At 44.9% G+C, this 19,576-nt stretch overlaps 1 protein-coding gene and 1 non-coding gene across 2 annotated transcripts in view; one reads left to right on the top strand and one right to left on the bottom strand.

Annotated features, from left to right (window-relative positions):
• Positions 1-19,576, bottom strand: part of DNAH5 (dynein axonemal heavy chain 5) — a 212,465-nt gene that overhangs the window by 187,899 nt on the left and 4,990 nt on the right.
• On the top strand, positions 17,525-17,658 carry LOC111825579. The gene has a single exon (XR_002828770.1). It is a non-coding gene; the product is annotated as a small nucleolar RNA SNORA42/SNORA80 family (small nucleolar RNA).

Genomic DNA, 19,576 nt, shown 5'->3' with positions numbered 1-19,576 from the left:
AAGCTACAAAAAGTCTACTCTGTTTTCCTTTCATAATAGAATAAAATAAATGAAAACAAGTTCCTGAGGTAAGTGTTCTGAAACTCAGCTAGAGCAGCCAGGAGAAAATACTTTCTGCTTTTCTAATTCCTTCCTCCCCTTTCTCAAAGTAGAGGGTTAACATTTGAATCTGTTCCAACAGAAAATTCTAGAAGGACAGTGTCTTCCAGCTCCCCATGAAACCACCCCTCACTTGTACCTGGCCACTTCCTCAGCAAAGCCCATTCCTCCTTCTACTCTGGTTCTTCCTCATTCTCCTTAACCTCCCCATCTGCTTCAGCCTCCCTCCTTTCTCATCCGAAAGCCTGAAGGAGAAGCATCTCTCAACCAAATCTCTTTCACATCATCACCGATTTCCTTGTCATTCTGAGCATCCTTTTGAAACAAATTAAGATCAAACCATCAACACTAGGCTAAAGCAGACTGAGAGAGCACTACATGGTTAGTGGGAGGAAGGACGGGCCCATAGTAATAACAGAGAATAGAAAAACAAAAATTGAAGAAGTTAATTCATTGAGTGATGTAGAGGAATAGGAAAAAATTGCTTTTCCTTCAAGGCACATGCCCAGATTGCAGGCTCAATCCCCAGCGTGGGGCATGCAGGAGGCAGTCAATCAATGATTCTCTCTCATCGTTGATGTTTCTATCTCTCTCCCTCTCCATTCCTCTTTGAAATCAATAAAAATGTATTTTTTTAAAATTGCTTTTCTTCTCCAGAAAATACACAAAGCCAGAAAACAGCAGTCTCCTAAAGAAATTGAGGCAATTACAAGTAAAAGAACTACAGTTATAGTCAATTTTTCTCCTTTTGGGAATTACATTTTTCTCTTTTCTTCTTTCTTTAAGAAAATTAATTAAATGGAAAATATGTTTAAATCACAAAATGTTGTCTTACAGAAGGTTTTCCAAGGGGTAAGCAGTCGATTTAGAGTTTATTTTTCCCTAATTAGTTCTATTCAACCTTTGTAGATGTCGAATCTCATTAAAACCAGTTCAAAACTCTTATTTCAATATTAAAATTTTATTCTAAAATATATGGGAAAGGCCTAAAGGGCAGGAGCAGCCCTGGCCAAGAGTGTGCATTGAAGGAAGAAAAGAGCTTTAAGCCACCCCTGCCCTTCCCTACAAACCCTCCTTGTGCCACTCTCGAGTATTGTATATAGTAATACATCAACAATGACATTTCTTTTTGTTAAATAACACCTCTAATTTTTTCTTTTTGTTAAAAGGATTAATTGTATGTTGTGAATACTGTACTGCAATAAAAATAAATAAATAAATAAACAAACAAACCTGTAAGGTCAGCTTCCCCCACTTCCCAGGCTTCCCCTGGCTGCATCCTCCATCCCATAACTTAGGTATCCTCTTAGCATTGGGGCCAGGCCCTTGGTTTTGGTGCTGATGTCAGTCAGGGTATCCCGACAGAGGCCGCTCTGGCCACACTGCCTCCACATTGTACCTTTGGTCTGTTCTCCCAGAGGATTTGTTGTCTTTCTCTGGTGAGTAGACCCCCACCTCAGCCATCAGGCCTCACAGCACCCCTGGGCTCAGCTGCGATCTCTATTCATTGCCCAGTCTGAGAGTCCAAATTCCGTCCTTGGCTGTCAGGTCCATTCAGCCCTTGCTGCAGTGACCCCTCCTGGAAAGAACCCCCTTTAGGCATCTTCCCAACCCCCAACCATGTGAGGACCTGGGAGAGCTACAGGCTCTGGGGAGGCACTAAGAGCTGCCTTGCATCCCCTCAACATCAACATGCCATCCCCCCATTTCACTTTCTCCGGTCCCGTCCCAATAGTGGCTCAGAGAGAGCGCTTGTCCCCTCTGTCCTTGGCTTTCCTCTCAGCCTCCCTGAGGTTTCCATGATTTCTCTACCCACCCAACCCCCTCGGCCAAAGCCCAGATTGGTGCAGCCTCTGGGTTCCTGAGGAACCCAGGCAGGGTCTTCACTCTTTTTAACTCATTACCCACGAACCTGTCCCTCTCCTGATTCCACCAGCATGAAGGACTCTCTACTCCTTCTGTGGGGTAACACCTCTATTTCTTCACCCTCTTGAAGATGTTGTTTTTCATGCCGTTGTTGTTCTTATTCTATTTGTTGTCATTTCTCTTTTGTAATTAAAAGCTATAGGCAGTGAGAGTGGTGTTAGGGTATAGGGAGAAGTCATTGATAGACAAACTCTGGTCCTCCTATTAGTGTCACTTTTCCTGATCTGTGCCCTAGTTCCGTGGTAAGCAAACTGCAGCTCATGAGCCACATGCAGCTCTTTGGCCCCTTGAGTGTGGCTCTTCCTAAGCCTTAGGAGTACTCTAAGTTAATAACAATGTACCTACCTATATAGTTTACGTTTAAAAAATTTGGCTCTCAAAAGAAATTTCAATCGTTGTACTGTTGATATTTGGCTCTGTTGACTAATGAGTTTGCCGACCACTGCCCGAGTTTAATAGATTCTGATGGTTTATTCTGCATTTCTACTTTCCTCCGTTAGCCTAGACGCGTGGTCAACAAACTGCGGCTTGCGAGCCACATGCGGCTCTTTGGCCCCTTGAGTGTGGCTCTTCCACAAAATACCAGGTGCGGGCGCGAATGAAACTTCGTGGGACATGCGCAGAAGTCGGTATTTTGTGGAAGAGCCACATTCAAGGGGCCAAAGAGCCGCATGTGGCTCGCGAGCCGCAGTTTGCCGACCACTGGCCTAGACTGAAGGGCGAGGTTTACACCATGAACAGCTCTCACATTTTTTTCTTGCCTTGAAATATACAAGCAGGTGCTGTTTTTTTTAATATTTTACTGAGTGATTATCAAATGGGATAGAATTGCAAACCGAATTTTTAGGAACTGAATTATTTATGAGTGAATTTCAATATACTGAGCATCAACTTACCATTGCTCCAAGCCATCAGCTACGGTTTACAAATATTTTCCTTACAGGGAACTGTTGTTGCAACATTACGTGCGGTGTGCAAATGTCAAATCGGTAAAGCTCTGCTATTAATAATGGATCTATAGATGCCTGAAAGGAGCACTGTGCCTGCAACCCCCGGCTCAGGTTTATCGGGCTTTTTCCTTTTCCTTTTGAAAAGAAATCCTCAGAATGCCAGCTACCAGGTTTACAGCATTTCAATCTCATGTCCTATAAAGCCTTATGTTCAGAGGTTAATAAAATGAGATTAATCCAGAGATACCACATGCTAGTTCTTTTCTCTTTTCCTTCCAAGCACAACACGTTAAACAATGCAGTCTACGGGATGAATAGGGAGTCAGCAGACAGCTGACTGGTGGAGGTTAGCTGCCACCCAGTGGCTGGAAGTCAAACTCACCCACACCCTTTGCTTGCAGAGCTAAGGAAATGCACACTCAACCCATGTCTCATAAGTGCATCAGGGTTATCAATCATTTACATTTATTGTCTCATAGCTACAAAGAAAACAGAATGACGGGGAAATTATTGAAGGCTTTCACTAACGACGATCCAAAGTCTCCTCTTTTCTAATTCTAAGTCATAAGGAATTTGTGACATATGTTCAAACGGTTTCCCTTTCAAAAAAAATTCCCAGTTTAGAAACTTTGCATACCTATATCACATAGAGCCAAACTAAAGAAATAATTATAGATTATAAAATGCTTCTCACTACATGGAAGATGATACACTGAAGAGGCAAGTATTTTAATAACAATCTCTAAAGAAGAAAAACATGCAAATATACCCAGATAGTGATCACAATATCAATACTGTTACATGGTGAATTCACTTTGAATGACTTTGATCATTCCTCTTATATAAAAGGTAATAAAATATATTCCTCTTCTCTAAGGTGCTTTACCTCTTTTAAACAATTCTTTTTAAAAAAAATTCAATAGCTAGCTTCATTTTCATTTTTATTAAAAATGATCTGTTACCACAAATACATAGCAAGCATTTAAAATGTTACTCAAGGCACAGAAAAAAATTAGGGGAAATAACAGACTTTTTTCTGTATCATGAAAAGAATTTTAAAGATGTCAAAATTCAATAAAAAATTCATCGTTTAAAAAAAATTTTAAGTTGACATTATTGCAGACTTCCCCATTCTTTTACACAATTCTGATACTAACGTTTTAATATAATTTTTATTATTATAAAAATAATACACATGTATTGTGGAAAACAAAAATAAATATCACCACACTCTGAGCACTATTAATATCATATTGATTAGGTAGGCTTTAATTTATTTAGCCAATACTTTTTATTCTGTTAGACTGGTTCCAATTTTTTACTATGATAAACAATACTGTAATCAATATCTCTGTGCACAAATCCTTGTATAGATGTTTATTTATGTCAATAAGTTATTAGAAAACATCATTCCTTAAAAATTATACCCTTTGATTCCCATGAGAAACTTGTTTAATTTTGTTTCATCTTTGCCTACGTGACATGAGAAATGGTAGGTCACTGGTACTGTGTTACTAGTGTAATTTTCAAGGCTTTGGCAATCGTAAAGCTGAACATTCTTAAAATATTTATTGGATATTGGGGGAGGGGGTGTTACCTCTGTGAATTGTCTGTTCGGGTTCCTTCCTATTTTTCTCCTGGTAATTTTCTTTTTATTGATTTGTCATTGTTCTTTTTAAGACTGGATAAATATATAGGACACATAGAGAAAATGAATAGCTACTTCAATATTACTATCATATGAAGTAGAATTAAATACAAAAGCCTTAAAGATTTGGACCAAGACAGGCATTTTATTTTTATAAAAGGTATAATCCACTGTGAGCATATAGTAGCTATATGCCAAAAAAAAGTATTAAAATAAAATAAGAAGACCTGTTAGAAATACAGGCAATGTTAAAGGGAAAACTGTAACAAAAGGATGTTCAGATAAGGTGTTTTAATAGAAACATGTTAAACCTTATACTCCCCAGGTCATGTCATTCTTTTCTAGGCCATAGATGGTTAACAAAATTAATCATTTATTAGAACACAGATTATGTTAATGCACTTTAAACTTGTTTTAATGAACCTGCCTCCATTGAATGTAGGTCAAGTTCAACAGGGATGGTGAAAAGTCATTTCCCTGGCCCCAAACCCCACACACAAGTCCCATGCATCCTCTAGGTTCTCTCTCCTGCTTCAGAATTACCCATCGTAGCCAGGGATACTGAAACTCCAGATTGGTGCCTGGATGTTCTCCATTACTACGCGCTCTCTTTTCCTGACTTTCTTAGAGTCAATGCCCTAAAGAGTCCAATATCTATAGGAGTGCACAGCCACTGCTTCATGGGCCCAGATAGGCACCAGGCATTTGCCCATTGGTGTGCCAGTTCCACCACCACTGTCTTTCTACCCCCTCTGAGCCCACCTGGCAAGCAGAGGCATGTGGGTGGCCCAGAAGCCATGGAAGCCTCTTCAGACAGTTAGGAGGCAGGAAGGCCCGGGCAGCCTTCCGGGGGAGTATTGGTATGGCACAGACCGACCGTCTGTGTCCACAGAGGGAGGGGAGGAATAGCAGGCTTCCAAGAGGCAAAATCTTAGGGGCATTAATGAACCTGGACACCAACAAAAAGAACAGATCCCAGCCCATAGCTCTGTGCCAGTCACTAGGCCTTAAATTGCTGGATAATGGAGAAAGTTGAGGATTCCAAGTGAGCAACAACAGGGCCCTGAAGGGTTCTGAGGCGGGGCTCACTCACCAAATGAACAGAGGTCCTCGACCTTTCAACAATGAGCGTGGCTCTGCCAGAACCTACCTGCTGGATCCCAGCCTCACGTAACATCCCATTTTGCATTCTGCAGTGGATATGAGAGATCCGCTCATTCAACATCCATGCCGGTCCATTTCCAGTATTTGTTCTTTTGTATTTTGGTAACTTGAGCGCTAAAAGCTACATTTCCCAGACTCCTTAGCAGCTCTCTTATAGCTAGGGCTCCCTATGTAATTTAGGTTGTTCTAATCACATGAACTTGCACACAACTGAATCAGAACTAAGTTTGCAAGCAAGAGGTAGGGTGTGAGGCAGCCATTCTGCGAGTCAGGGCAGAGGTCATGTGGTCCTGGAGCCAGAAACAGGAGAGCAGCTCACTAACCCGAGAGGCAACCTTTCCCTCAGTTCTGCATTGTGCTGGTAGAAGCCCAGCCCCCACTCATTCAGAACACCCAAGATTCAGTGCCATGCCCGTACCCCTGGGTTAATTCATTTCTCTGTAACCAGCTATAGTGCATATTCAGATCTATAACTGAGAACAGCAACCAGACATGAAATTCAGGAAACGGCTCCCCAAGGGGATGTGCAATGTGAGCTTGGCTACCTGACTTGCTTAGGTCTGAAGGCTGTGCAGAGGCAATTGCCTTCAGACACTGGGACACTAACAGTCATGCTCACATTGGCAAATTGGTGATTTAAATTGTCACTTTGGTTGTACAGAATGAAGTGACATTGAAGGCCATGGCTTTAGAAGCCCCAAAGTCCTCTGCAATGAATGATCACGGGGAGCACGAAGAATACAGAACTGTATGGCGGCAGCCACTGAGCAGGGTAACAGCACTGGGGAAAGGAGATTTCCAAACCTTTGGAAATTAGGGAACCCAGCTCTGAGCCAACAGAGCATGCCACTGTGGGCCACAAAGGGGGGGAGTATGGGGCTTGTAATAAATGGTGTGTGACTTCAAGTTTACATCACAGTGACCCAGTAGATGCATCAATTCATCCTGTGGCCTAGTGGACACATGAACTCATCCAGGGACCACTTACTCAGTGTATAATCAGAACAGGTGTCCTTGATAAATAACAGAACCTTCCATTTTGCCAGGTATGCATTCTCCTAAAACACTCTCACCCTATAAAAACAGAAAGCAGTGCTACCATCCTCGATGTGACAAATGCAGGTGGCAATCTCTTCCACAAACCCTTTCAATGCCCCTGTTCCACCTCTGCCCACCTCGAGAGGGATGGTCTTAGAGCAGGGCTGCTCGATCTTGGCACATGGACATCTGGGGCTTGGTCATTTTTGCGTGGTAGAATACTTATCAGCACCCCTGGCCTCTAGCCACTAGATACCAGCAGCACACTCCCCACTTGTGACAACTGTCTCCAGACATTTCCAAACTTCCTCTGGGGTCAAAATTGCTCTTGGTTAAGAATCACTGAATGACGTGGAATAAGCTTATCAGGGGTAGACTTCATGTACAGCTGGTCTGCCAGATTGCTTGACCTAGAAAGAGGCATAATTCTTGCTGAGCCTCTGGATTTTGGAGGCGATATATTCCATGATTGGGTGTACGGCTCCTGCCACAGACACACTAATGTATGAGGCTTCCAGCTTTGAGTGAGGCCCAGAGCAAGATATGGCTCCATCTGGTGCAAGTCCCGCTGACCCGCTGACCCAGCTTGAAACTTCTGGGGAAAATGGGAAGCTAAATGGAGCTCAGACAAGAAAACCGCTGCAGAGGCTCCTTGCCCACTTTGGAAACAACTCTCCTCTTTTTTAAACAGCTCCTGCCTGCTAGTGAGCCCGGAAGAAACTCCAGGTGGCCTTGGTACCTGAAATTCCCATCAGAATCCTTTACAATGACTGTCCACCAGGCCCTAAAGGCCCAGGAAGCCCTCATTTCCAGCGCACGTACACCTACGTACGACCACCTCTCTCTCTAACCCACACCTGTGGCCTCCAGGGAGGCAAGAAGTCACTTTGCCTCTCCTGTGCATCCTGCGGTGCTCCCACACCTAGAACCCGAAAGGTGGACTCTTTCAAGGTCATCTTTCCCAACTGCCTCAGAGGACAGATCAGGAAACTGATACCTGGAAGGTTTAGTCTCTTCCCCCAAATGTAGATGCAGGTGGTGACTGGCAAGGTGAGAACCCGGGTCTTTTTGCAGATTTGAAGGTAAAGAGTTGGTGTAAGATTCGCTGGTAAGGAGTTATTCTGTATCCTACTTCAGCCCTCTCCTCAACATGTGTCACACCCAGAGAAAGAAAATGCATCCATCTTTGCATTTCATAACCTTATTAAATGTCTGGAAAAGTAGAGGAAGTTTTGACTATGTGATGCAAAACGTGGTCAGGCCAGCTGTTTTGTTTCTGTATTCTGGGTGGCTTACCCAGCCTCTTCCAGCGTATAGGACTCTATTCAAGTCCAAGGTAATCATCAGCAAACTTTTCCTAGATCTTTCTTAATACTGACATAAGACAATACATTAGAAATGTGAACATCATGGTTTAAGAAATTAAAGTTAAGCTACCTAGAGTTGTTGCTTTTAAAAAAAAAAGATATTAGTGCAATTACGAAGAGTATCACCTGATGAAGTGACTTCATACCTACAAAAAACTAGCATTTATAAGTTTCATACAAAATGCAAAGGGGTCTGATTATATAAAACTTCAATGTTTTTTAACAAAAAGGGTAATACTTCAAAATTCAAATGTATTTTCCCTCAAATCCTTAACCTTGAGCAGTCTGTCACTAAAATTCTTTTGGGGCTTCTCCACAAGGTGGTGCTAGCCTACAAGCAATTCTGTTGCTGAGGCTGGATGATGCCTTGGTGTTTGGGAAACATTTTATTAGGAAGTGTCATTCAAGTTAGCAGTCTTAATAGGGTTCATATTGAGCCTCTGGATTGGGGGGTAATGTATCCCATATTTGGGTGTACTGCACCTCTAGGATCTGGATGTAACTCTAGGATTCATTAATTAAGGTCAAGGATGAATATTTCTAGCACCATTTGAGGAGCTGTGACCTCATGCAATGGTCTTCAAGTCCAGGCTTGCCTTCTACATCTCCCCAGTTCTCGACTTCACTGGGAAAGCCTGTGAGAAAGGCATGGGCAGCACCCCCGCTTCCACCTCTGTTCCCAGTGACCAGCACCGCCTTAGCCCCAATCCCCTCAGAAGAAAATGTGCCAAGAGTCAGAGGTCGTTAAAAGATTTCCATTGGGGACATAAGACACTGGGGGGTAAGGGAGGCCAGGGGATTGTCAAGGGCGGGGGGGAAAAAAAGGACACATATGTAATACCCTTTGTAATACTTTTAGCAATAAAAAAAAAAAAAAGATTTCCATTGGCTCAGGAGAAGCAGCAAAAAATACATTCAGTTCTATTTAGATGATGGTCAGGGCAGGAAAGTGGGAACACTTGGGGGAACCCCAGTAACGTTTGCTGAGCAAGTCCTGTGTACCAAGAGATCCTCTACATGTCGCATCTCACTAGATCCTCATGACAACCCTACACGGCTGCTTGACCCCGTCTACCACAGGAGAAAAACTACGGTTTTCAGAAGCATCTCTCGCTGTAGGTGGTCCAGCTGCAAAGCAGGGTCTGTCGGACAGCAGAGCCTCCTTACTTTTCTACCACACTGTGGTCGCGTGGACATCTGCAATGCTACTTCAGAAGCTGGGGCCCCCATGGCTCTGTCTTTCCTATATGAAGTATCAGAGTCCTGGAGGCAAAGGTGGTTTTTAAAAATCTAATGATTGCTTGAATATCACCAAGAATATCAAAGGGGATTCCATGCATAACCCACAGCAACACTTCACCTCCGCTCCCCATTCTCACACCCCAAAGTTGTTCCAGGATTTCTCCCACACACACAGACCTTCCACAGCTCTCCTCTCTCCTCCTCCTTCCTCTGCCCTGGCTCTGGCTAAATCCTTCCCCCTTTCTTGCCTCTAGGATTCATTGCCAGATGGGCAGCTCAAAATCTCTTTTGAGGGAAGAGGGAATCGTCACAGATCTCTCACATCCATGTCCCGGGTCCCAGCCCAGGCCTAATGGGACTCAAACACACCTGGACACAGCTGGTCATGTGCAATGAGCTGGAGAGGTCCTCAGGGAGGGTGATTCATGAAAGTTAAATTGTATTCATATTTTAGGGGGCTTTGGCCAATGGGGAAGAAACATCCACAGAAGATTACACAGGACTTCAGGGGAAAACCAGGGAGGGGAGGACAGAAAGGCTACTCTCCACATAATGTTTCAGACCCTACACTTCCTCCACCTCATCCCACCCCATCTTTCTCAGGCTTCTGGTATCTGTACAAACAACCTTTGCCACCTGACTTTCCAAGAAAGATACATCTGGAGGGCTAGGCAATCATTCCCCAACCTGGCAGGCACCTGAATTGTCTCGGACGTTCTGTATAAATACAGATCGTCAGGCCTACTGCAAAGCCACTGAATCAGAGCCAGTGTACAAAGGGCCTAGGAGGCTGCCTTTTCCTAACTCCCAGCCGATGCTGATGCAGTCGCCCAGTCCCAGCCCCAGGTCAGGAACAGGGTTCCAGGACCACCAGCAGAGCGGATGCAAGTCCCCTCGCCCTCCCAATCTGGATGAAGGTGAGTTTATTCCTCTTCAACCGAGCTCATGAGCAACACCCCAATGTGCTGGTTCCCATCCGAACTCGGAGGCTACAGTTGCCAAATGGCTGGGGCAGTGGTCCCAAACTTTTATGTCTCAGAAACCCTTTACCCTCTTGAAAATTATCAAGGACCTGAAGCTTATGTGCATGTGGGTCATATCTGTTGATATGTACTGCATTCAAAATTAAAACTGGGACATGTTTAAAACCAGAACACACAAGCACACATTCCATCGGCCATCAGAGCAAAGACACTGCCACACGTCATGGTCCCTCTGAAAGCAACTCCACACTTATCCTAGGATAGTAGGAGCATAGCCTTGACCTCAGGGACGCCCTGGAAGGGGCTGAGGCCCCCAGGGTCCTGGACCACAATTGGAGATCATGTAGGCTGTGGGAATGGGCAGAGTCCCCGGGCTGCCTGCAGGAAACTGATGGAGGCATGACCAAGCTCTGGCTGACTTTACTTCCTGCTTTGGATGGAAGCAAGTCCTCAGAAATGAAGTCTACAAGGCAATCAGCTGAAGTTTTCTGGAAGCAGCAACACGGGAACTATTCCAAACCCGCCTCTTGCGCAATCCCTGGGACAATTGCAGGTCCACATTCTGGCACCAACAGAAAGTGCTGGTGCGGCAGGCAGATTAACGGCCCCCACAGATGCCTACGTCTCCACCCCCAGAACCGGTGAGTATGTTAGGGCACATGGAAAAGGGGGATAAGGGTACAGATGGAATAAAGATGGGTAGTCAGCTGACCTTAAAATAGGGAGATGAGCCTGGGTTCTCCCAGTGAGCTCAGAGTGATCACAGGGCTCCCTTAAAAGGGGGCGACAGAGTCCCGTACACCAAAAGGTTGTGGGTTTGATTCCTGGTCAGGGCACATTCCTAGGTTGCAGGTTCAATACCCGATGGGGGCCCATACAGGAGACAACCAATCACTGTTTCTCACACTCCGCCCCCTCCTTCCTCTCTCTCTAAAAATCAATAAAAATTTTAAAAAGTGGAGGGTAGTGGCAGGAAAGGGGGTCCAAGAAAGAGATGTGATAAGGAAGAATGCAGACCTCAGTGCTGCTGGCTTTGAAGAGGGCCATTATGCGGGCGCCCTAGAAGCTGGAAAAGGCAAGAAACTGGCTCTCTCCGCCTCCAGAAAGGAATGCAGCCTTGCCGATGCCTCACTTTCATCCCAGAGAGACCTGTGTCCGACCTCTAACACACAGAGCTGCTAGATAATAAATCTGTGTTGTTTTTAGCCACCAGGCTTGTGGCACTTTGTTACAACAGCCATAGAAAATTGACTCACCTGTGAAAGCTGCACAGCATGTGACCCCTGCCCCCAGTAGGGGAGTTCCCAGAAGAGCCCTGAAGGAGAGAATGCCATCCTGTAGGCAGGGCTGGGGAGGGAGGGGAGAGGAGGGGAGCAGACCAAGTGCGAGGAGCTCAAAGCACTGGCCAGGAGGCCATAAGGATCCCTGACCCACCATCTCCCTCACTCCCCTGTGCACAGTGTTACTGGAATGAGCATTTCCGTTTCAGGGCCCCATCCCCCACCTCCCGCCTCCAGGACCTCCTGTCTGTTGTCTTGAGGATGACTAATAACTTAGCACTTGGTCCCAGCTGCAGAGACTCCCTGGCCTAGGTCACGACCACATGGAAGCAGTGACCTCCACCACTGGGTGAAGTGAAGTAGCTGGACACGATTCAGGTTGTCTCCTGGGCGGGGGAGGGAGGGTTGGGGGAGGGCAGTGCGTTCATTATGGAATGAATGTCAGGAGGAGTACATGTGTGCCTTCTGAGCGGGCCAGAGCCCAGGGATGGAAAAATCACATATCAGTTCGAGTGACAGCACCCCCAGAACACAGTAAACCCCACTGCGTCCTGGTTACCTCCCTCTACTGCCTCTGGACCACTGGGAGTCACTGCAGAATGGCCCAGCCCCTCCACCACTGTCAACACCTGACCAAGCTGGAGAGGCCCCCTCCCTAGAATTCAGAATTACAGCTAAGAGGCAATTCACTGTTTTTGTTTTTTCAGGTTGCAAAGTTGTGTGTGTGTGTGTGTGTGTGTGTGTGTTTTAATTTATCACTGAGTTATGTTTTCCAAGAAATTTGACATTGGGAAAACCAACCTTATAAAAAAGAAATATAACCCTTCACCTGACATTTGACAAAAACCCTGGGACATTATTAAAAAATTTTAATTCGCATAATAGGTTCGACATTAGATTAGATTCTTATGGCTGCCATTTTTTAATCTCTCAATCCACATAAGATGCAAAATAAAAATTGCTCATCTCATACCATGTTTATAATGTTCTCATTTGTATAGTGTGTATAACTAAATAGTGAAGTAACCATAATGAAGCTGCCTTCCATCCATATGAAAATTATCACCAAGATCCCCCACACTCCAATCATTTAAATAACATTGATTTCAGAATGATGCCAAAAATATTCTTTACATTTTTGCCAAAGGAGCCTGCCACATTTGCTACAGCATAAAAATAACTTCAGTCAAGTACAGGTATGTCAGGGTTCCTGTGACACCAGCCTCCAGATGCGGGGGCTGTGACCACGGAAGCTCAGAAGCCAGGATGGGCTCCTGCCTACAGGCAGACGGTGGACAAGAATGAGGCCAACACCCACGTGTGCAGAGATGAGAGTCCGGGTGACCTGCCGGCCCTGGCTCTTGCCCCTTTCGCAGCCCCAGCATCACCACCACCACCCTGTGAGTCCCCAAAACAACCCTGCCTAGTCCTGCCCCGTTTCTTTTATCTGCTTTAGTTGGTGTAGGTTTCTTGCAACCACAGAATCCTAACCCACATATGATATACTATTCTAAGGGCATGGGGTCCAACAGGAAGCATTTAATATAGAAAACATCAAATCCATAACCAATATTTAGTTCCCGGATAGGCTCCTGTGAGTAGAATCTTAGTGACCACACTAAGCAAGGCTGCCGAGTCCCACACTTGTGTGCACCACCCTCATCTCTCAGCCTCGCCTGTCTCTGGGGCCCTGGCCCACTTGTTCCACCCCAGCTGTCACGTGTGTCCAACTCTCATACGCACAGCCCCACACACTGTAGGCCTCTCACCTCCAGAAACCTGGAACTTACTTGTCACTCAAGACACACAACCCGAAGAGCAGGGATTAACATCAATGGAGCAAACATTCACTGGTGAGCAAGTGGAGCCCGAGATCAATCCTCCCTTCCTTCCCTCTGTTCATGTGGCTTCGTGGCAAACAGCCCCACCCACTGCTTCCTGGATGCGGCCAGCTAAATAACACACCCTCAGTGTGTGCCCCTCCCGCTGCTTTTCCTGCACTCTTGCTTCCCTGGAATTGCACTCCTAATAAACCGGTTACACAAATCCATGCCCCGATGATGCTTTTTAGGGAACTCATTCCAAGATGTTGTTGATTTCAAGGGGGTCTATGGTAAACCCAGGAGCTGAATATGGTAGAGATGAAAAATCCCTGGCTAGCTTTCTTTCTGGTAACTGAAAGGACAATAGGATCCTATATAATGAAAGGGTAATATGCAAATTGACCCTAACAGCAGAATGACCAGAACGACCACTCAACCAGTCACTATGAGGCGCACTGACCACCTCTCAGTCCCTTTCCCTGGCTCCCATTGCCGGATGGCGAACAGGGAACCAGGAGTGGGTGGCGGGGGACTCGGGCAGTGCCAGGCCAAGGCTCCCACCCTGCAGGTGGCCCCACACACAGAGGGCGACCTGTGGTGGGGGCAGGGCCAGTGAGCAGGTTGGAACGGACGACCTCTCAGTCCCTCCCCCCAGCCAGCAGACTCTGATCACTGATCGCCGGATGGTGAACAGGGAACCAGGGGTGGGTGGCAGCAGGGGGTGGGGCCGGCTGCCAGGGAAGATGGCCCTGATCACAGGCCAGGCCTAGGGACCATACCCAAGCATGAATTTTGTGCACCTGGCCTCTAGTATTATAATAACTGAAACACAGACAGAAAACAATTGATCCCCTGGGAATCAATTACACCAAGTTACTTAGTAACATATTTTCTCCACATTCCTCACACAAGAGAATGAAAGTAAGATCCTGTTAGCAAATAAACTAAGTTTAATCCTCACTCTCCACCAAATGTGAGAGAAGTTAATAAGATGCATTCAGTGGGACTTCTCAAATGCCGGAAGCTGGTCCATCCTTGCTGCTTGACACAGTCGCTGCAGGAAAGAAACATCTGCACAGCATATCACAACCAAGAGGCAAAATTCCAGAAGCCATGTCCGCAGGAAGCCACTAGGTGGTGCGCTTTCACCATCGTTGACTTCTTTACCTGATTCACTGCTCTTAGCCTGAGAATTTGCTACTTGGGCAAACTGAAATTTACTTGCAATAAGCTGAGAATTTAAGAAATCTCTAAATTTAAAAAAAGTTGGAAAGTGTTTTATTATAAATGCAGTAATACAAGTAGACAAATGTAAACCACCGACATGTTTTACTTGTCCATTAGCTCCATGTGTGTTGCTACTACTGTTCCTCTAGCCCAGTGATGGCGAACCTTTTGAGCTCGGCGTGTCAGCATTTTGAAAAACCCTAACTTAACTCTGGTGCCGTGTCACATATAGAAATGTTTTGATATTTGCAACCATAGTAAGACAAAGACTTATATTTTTGATATTTATTTTATATATTTAAATGCCACTTAACAAAGAAAAATCAACCAAAAAAATGAGTTCGCGTGTCACCTCTGACATGCGTGTCATAGGTTCGCCATCACTGCTCTAGCCTCTGATTCTTGAGAAGGAGGCTTTTTTTATTATTATTTGTATTTTGTATTGGTTTCAGGTGTACAGATTGGTGGTCAGACAATAATATACTTTACATAGTATTCCCCTCAGTATTTCCAGTACCCCAACCAGCACCATAAATAGTTATTGCAATATTATTGACTACTAGAGGCCCAGTGCACGAAAATTTGTGCACTGGAGGGGGGGGGGTCCCCTCAGCCCAGCCTGCCCCCTCTCACAGTCCAGGATCCCTCAGGGAATATCCTACTGACAGCTTAGTCCCGCTCCCCACGAGGAGTGGGCCTAAGCCACAGTCTGGCCTCCCTCTGCGGGAGGCGACTGGGATGATCAGGGGAAGGCACTGCCCCATCACCCCACTGCTGCTGCCACTGCTGGCTGTGGTGGCAGTGAGGCCTGAGCCCTGGGCCTCGCAGCCACTGGGGCTCACGGCTGCCTGAGCTCTGGACCTTGCCGGGGTTCAAGGCTGCCTGAGCCCAAGGCTGCCTGAACCACAGGCCTCACAGCCGCTGTGGCTTTGTCTGGATGGACATCCAAATGGATGTCAGGAAGACATCCACCCTAATTAGCATATTACCCTTTTATTAGTATAGATATTGCCTATGCTTTACTTACTTCCTGTGTCTATTTTGGAACCACCAATTTGTGCTTCCTCACCTCTTTCACCCAGTGCCCTAACTTCACTCCCCTCCAGCAACCAATTATCTCTGAATCTCTAAGTCTGTTTCAATTTTGGTTTGTTCATTTATTTTGTTCTTTAGAGCCACATATAAGTGAAATCATATGGCATTTGTCTTTCTCTCACTGACTTATTTCACTGAGCATTAATGCCCTCTAAGTCCATCCATGCTGTCCTAAATGGTAAAGATTTCATTCTTTTTTTTCCATTGCTATATGTACCACCACCTCTTTATCCATTCATCTATTAGGGGGCACTTGGGTTGCTTCCATAGGTAGGCTATTGTAAATAATGCTGCAATGAACATAGGGGTGCATATATCCTTTCAAATTCGTGTTTTGGGATTCTTTGGATAAATCCCCAGAAGTGGAATCACTGGGTCATAAGGCAGTTTCATTTTTAATTTTTTGAGGAAACTCCATCCTGTTTTCCACAGTGGCTGCACCAATCTGCATTCCCCACCAGCAGCACACTAAGGCTCCCTTTTGTGATAGTGATGGTTTTTATTAGAGCATTTGATAAGGTCATTGGCTCTGTTTTGCTTTAAAATGGATATGGGTATGTGTGTTTGCTGTTTAAACAAGATATTTTTATAACCAAAAAGTCTCCCAGAACAGCATTTGTCAAGTAAATCCACAGCAGAAAAAGGAGGCTGTGTATTGAGAGTCACTGGTGGCCCAAGGGAAGTGGGAGAGCCAGAGAGTTGAGGGCGCACTGCTTGCAGGATGGGAGTACAGCATAGGGACACTGTGATAACACCACCAAACCTAAGACAAAACCTTCACAACAAAATTTTCCAGGTTCACAACAAGAGATTCATAAAGTAATTTACTATCCGGCTATATAGACAGTGCAATTCTATGCAGCTATTTAAAATCATGTTAAAGCATTTACAGAAATTGAAACATGTTTATTTGTTGTAAAAAAAATTTTTTTAAATCAGACGCCAAAATAGTATGAATCAATTTTTGTTAAAAAATAATAATAAGTAAATTGCATGAACCTATAGATGGGAAAGAGACTATTGATAGTGATTATTTCTGAGACTGAGAGAAAGGTTTATGTGTTGTTTGCTTAGCTATACTTATTTTAATTTTTTATTTTAATTACTAGCACTACTCTCTACTAGGCCTCTTCTAATAACTTCAGCTCACTTCACCCTCACAAATGCCTATGAAGTAGCTACTATTACAATCCCCATTTTTATGGATTCAAACACTGAAGAACAGAGAGGTCAAGATCACATAGCTAATGAGTGGTGGAACCAGGATTCAGACCCAGAAGTGGAATCACTGGATCATAAGGCAGTTCCATTTTGGGTCCGGGCTCATAACTAATAAAACAAGAACCAAAATAATTGAGTGGAAAAAGATGGAAAACTGTGTATGTTTTTCATCACAATAATAAAAAAATAATAATAAAGACAAATATAGGAAGCAAAGAAGGAAGAGAAAGAGAGGAGGAGGAGGAGGCAGGGAGGGAAGGAGAGAGGGAAGGAGAAACCGTGTGCCATAAGGAAAAAACACACATATCCTTTTGAAAACTTTAAAAAATTGTTGAATGCCTCTAAAATTGTATTATAAAAAGGAATCTGTGTGTGTTTTTTAAAGAAAAAGTATAAACTGAAAAATAGATAAACATTGAAATGGTTAACCCCAAATAAACTGCAAGAATTCAGAAACAGGCACATGGGCTTGGATTTATGGCAGGCCCATCCCCCCGGGTCTCTCATCGTGCCCCGTGCCAGAGCAAACTGTGGCCTGGAACCATTGCCCAGCCTCTGCCAGTAGGTTGCAGGCACTGAAATGGGTTACACAGTGGAAAAAAAAAAAAAGAATTCAGAAACATGCAAGCAACATGTCTTAAATCAGAGGTCCTTAGTTTTTTTTTTTCCTGAATACTTCTCGCTGGCTGCTCCCTGTCTCAGAGCACAATAGGTGTAGAGGGGCTGGATTCCCTCCCTACCCCACAAGTCTGGACTTTGCCTCTCTAGAGCATGCTTCAACCTGACTAGCATGGAAGTCATCATTTTTTTTAACTAAAAAAAAATAATAATAATAAAAGCAGAATTGTAAAAGAAGGAGGAGGATGATGCCCAAGCTGAAAGAATGACAAACCTTAAATACCAGTTCACACTATTCAAATGTGAGCGTTTAAACAGGAAACACATAGACCCCTCCAAATGGGGATTAGACCCAGGGCTGCAAGTGAGCAAATGAAGTCTATGTCTGCAGCCGAAACAAACCACCCCGTTCAGTCAGATTTGGGCCGGGGAGGGTGGGTAGTGGTTGATGGAGGAGAGGAAGGCAAGAGGACGGGGAGAAGCTGGGAGGGGAGGAGAAGACTGGAGGAATGAGAAGCATGGTGAGAGGATGGAGGTGGGAGAGGAAGACAGAAGAGAGAGGGGCCAGACGGGGAAGCTTCTGTTTTACAGGTGGAGGAAGGGACACAAACATATGTTGAAACTCATGGAATCTGAGCACCTCCTCCTTTCTTTTCCTCGGTCCCTCCTAACAGACGTCAGGCAAAACCCCCCCATCTGCAAAAGCAGGGAACGTGTCTTTAGCTCTTAACTACATGGCCAGGATTAAATTTTGTAAAGACGTTCGAGTGTCGTATGTAACAAGCATTAAGCAAAAGCCTTTGTGTCACTGCCATATCCTCCAGTCCACAGAGCAGCATTCACAGACCTTTTTAAAAAGTGATCTTCATACAAATAAAGGAAGTGTTGCTTCAAAGAAGGGGACCCGAGCCCAGAAAGCTGCAAAGTGGTGTCACAAACTCACAAAGGAGGAGACAAACGCTCACTTTGCCCATTCAGCTCACCCGCTTACTCACCTTCCAGGAAACCAGTATTTTATAAATAGCGGGGATTAAATTGTTTTAAAATAATATTGTTCGTGTCACTGCAGATGCCAAGTCTTGTGAAAGGAGCTCTCTATTCCGCTCGACAGCACACAGGTTTGTCTGGTGAGCCGCCACAAGAGGCTGGCTTTTTGGGGGGGTGGGCGGGTCTGATACTTGAGCTACAAGAACAGGAAGAGCTGAGCAGCTTGGAACTGCTTGGGATTCTTCAAAATCCCCGTGTTCTGCCTGAAATGACTGATCATCCTCATCCTCTCCCTCATAAGCATACTAATCCCACCGTATCCCTCAGACCCCAACCAAAAAGACCACGTATGCCCAGGTTAGCCACAAAGCAGCACACGGCACAGGTGGGGAATTCAGAGAAGGACAGAGGTAGAGGTGAGAATGAAACCAAGCCGGGGATCTCTGTTCGGAATCTTTGTATCAGGGCTTTAAAAGATCATCTGCACCCCATCTTTGCTCTCTAGCCTTTGACCAAAACGCATAAACACTTTAACCTAATTTATATTCACTCATTTACCAGTGATGTGCTGGGCCCTGTTTTATTTCCCTTTGGTGCCAGTGGCCTAAACACTTGACTTTTTTAATCTATAAAAGTGGGGATTGTATGCCCTAACTGGTTTGGCTCAGTGGATAGAGCGTCGACCTGCAGACTCAAGGGTCCCAGGTTCGATTCTGGTCAAGGGCATGTACCTTGGTTGTGGGCACAACCCCGGTGGGGAGTGTGCAGGAGACAGCTGATCGATGTCTCTCTCTCATCGATGTTTCTAACTCTCTATCCCTCTCCCTTCCTCTCTGTAAAAAAAATCAATAAAATATATATATTTTTTTAAAAGTGGGGATGTAATTCTCGTTTCAGAAATTCCACTG

Source organism: Myotis lucifugus, unplaced genomic scaffold (assembly GCF_000147115.1).
Source record: "Myotis lucifugus unplaced genomic scaffold, Myoluc2.0 scaffold_0, whole genome shotgun sequence".
Taxonomy (NCBI): Eukaryota; Metazoa; Chordata; class Mammalia; order Chiroptera; family Vespertilionidae; genus Myotis; species Myotis lucifugus.
The sequence above is the reverse complement of the archived record's forward strand: the minus strand, read 5'-3'. Positions and strand labels throughout refer to the sequence as shown.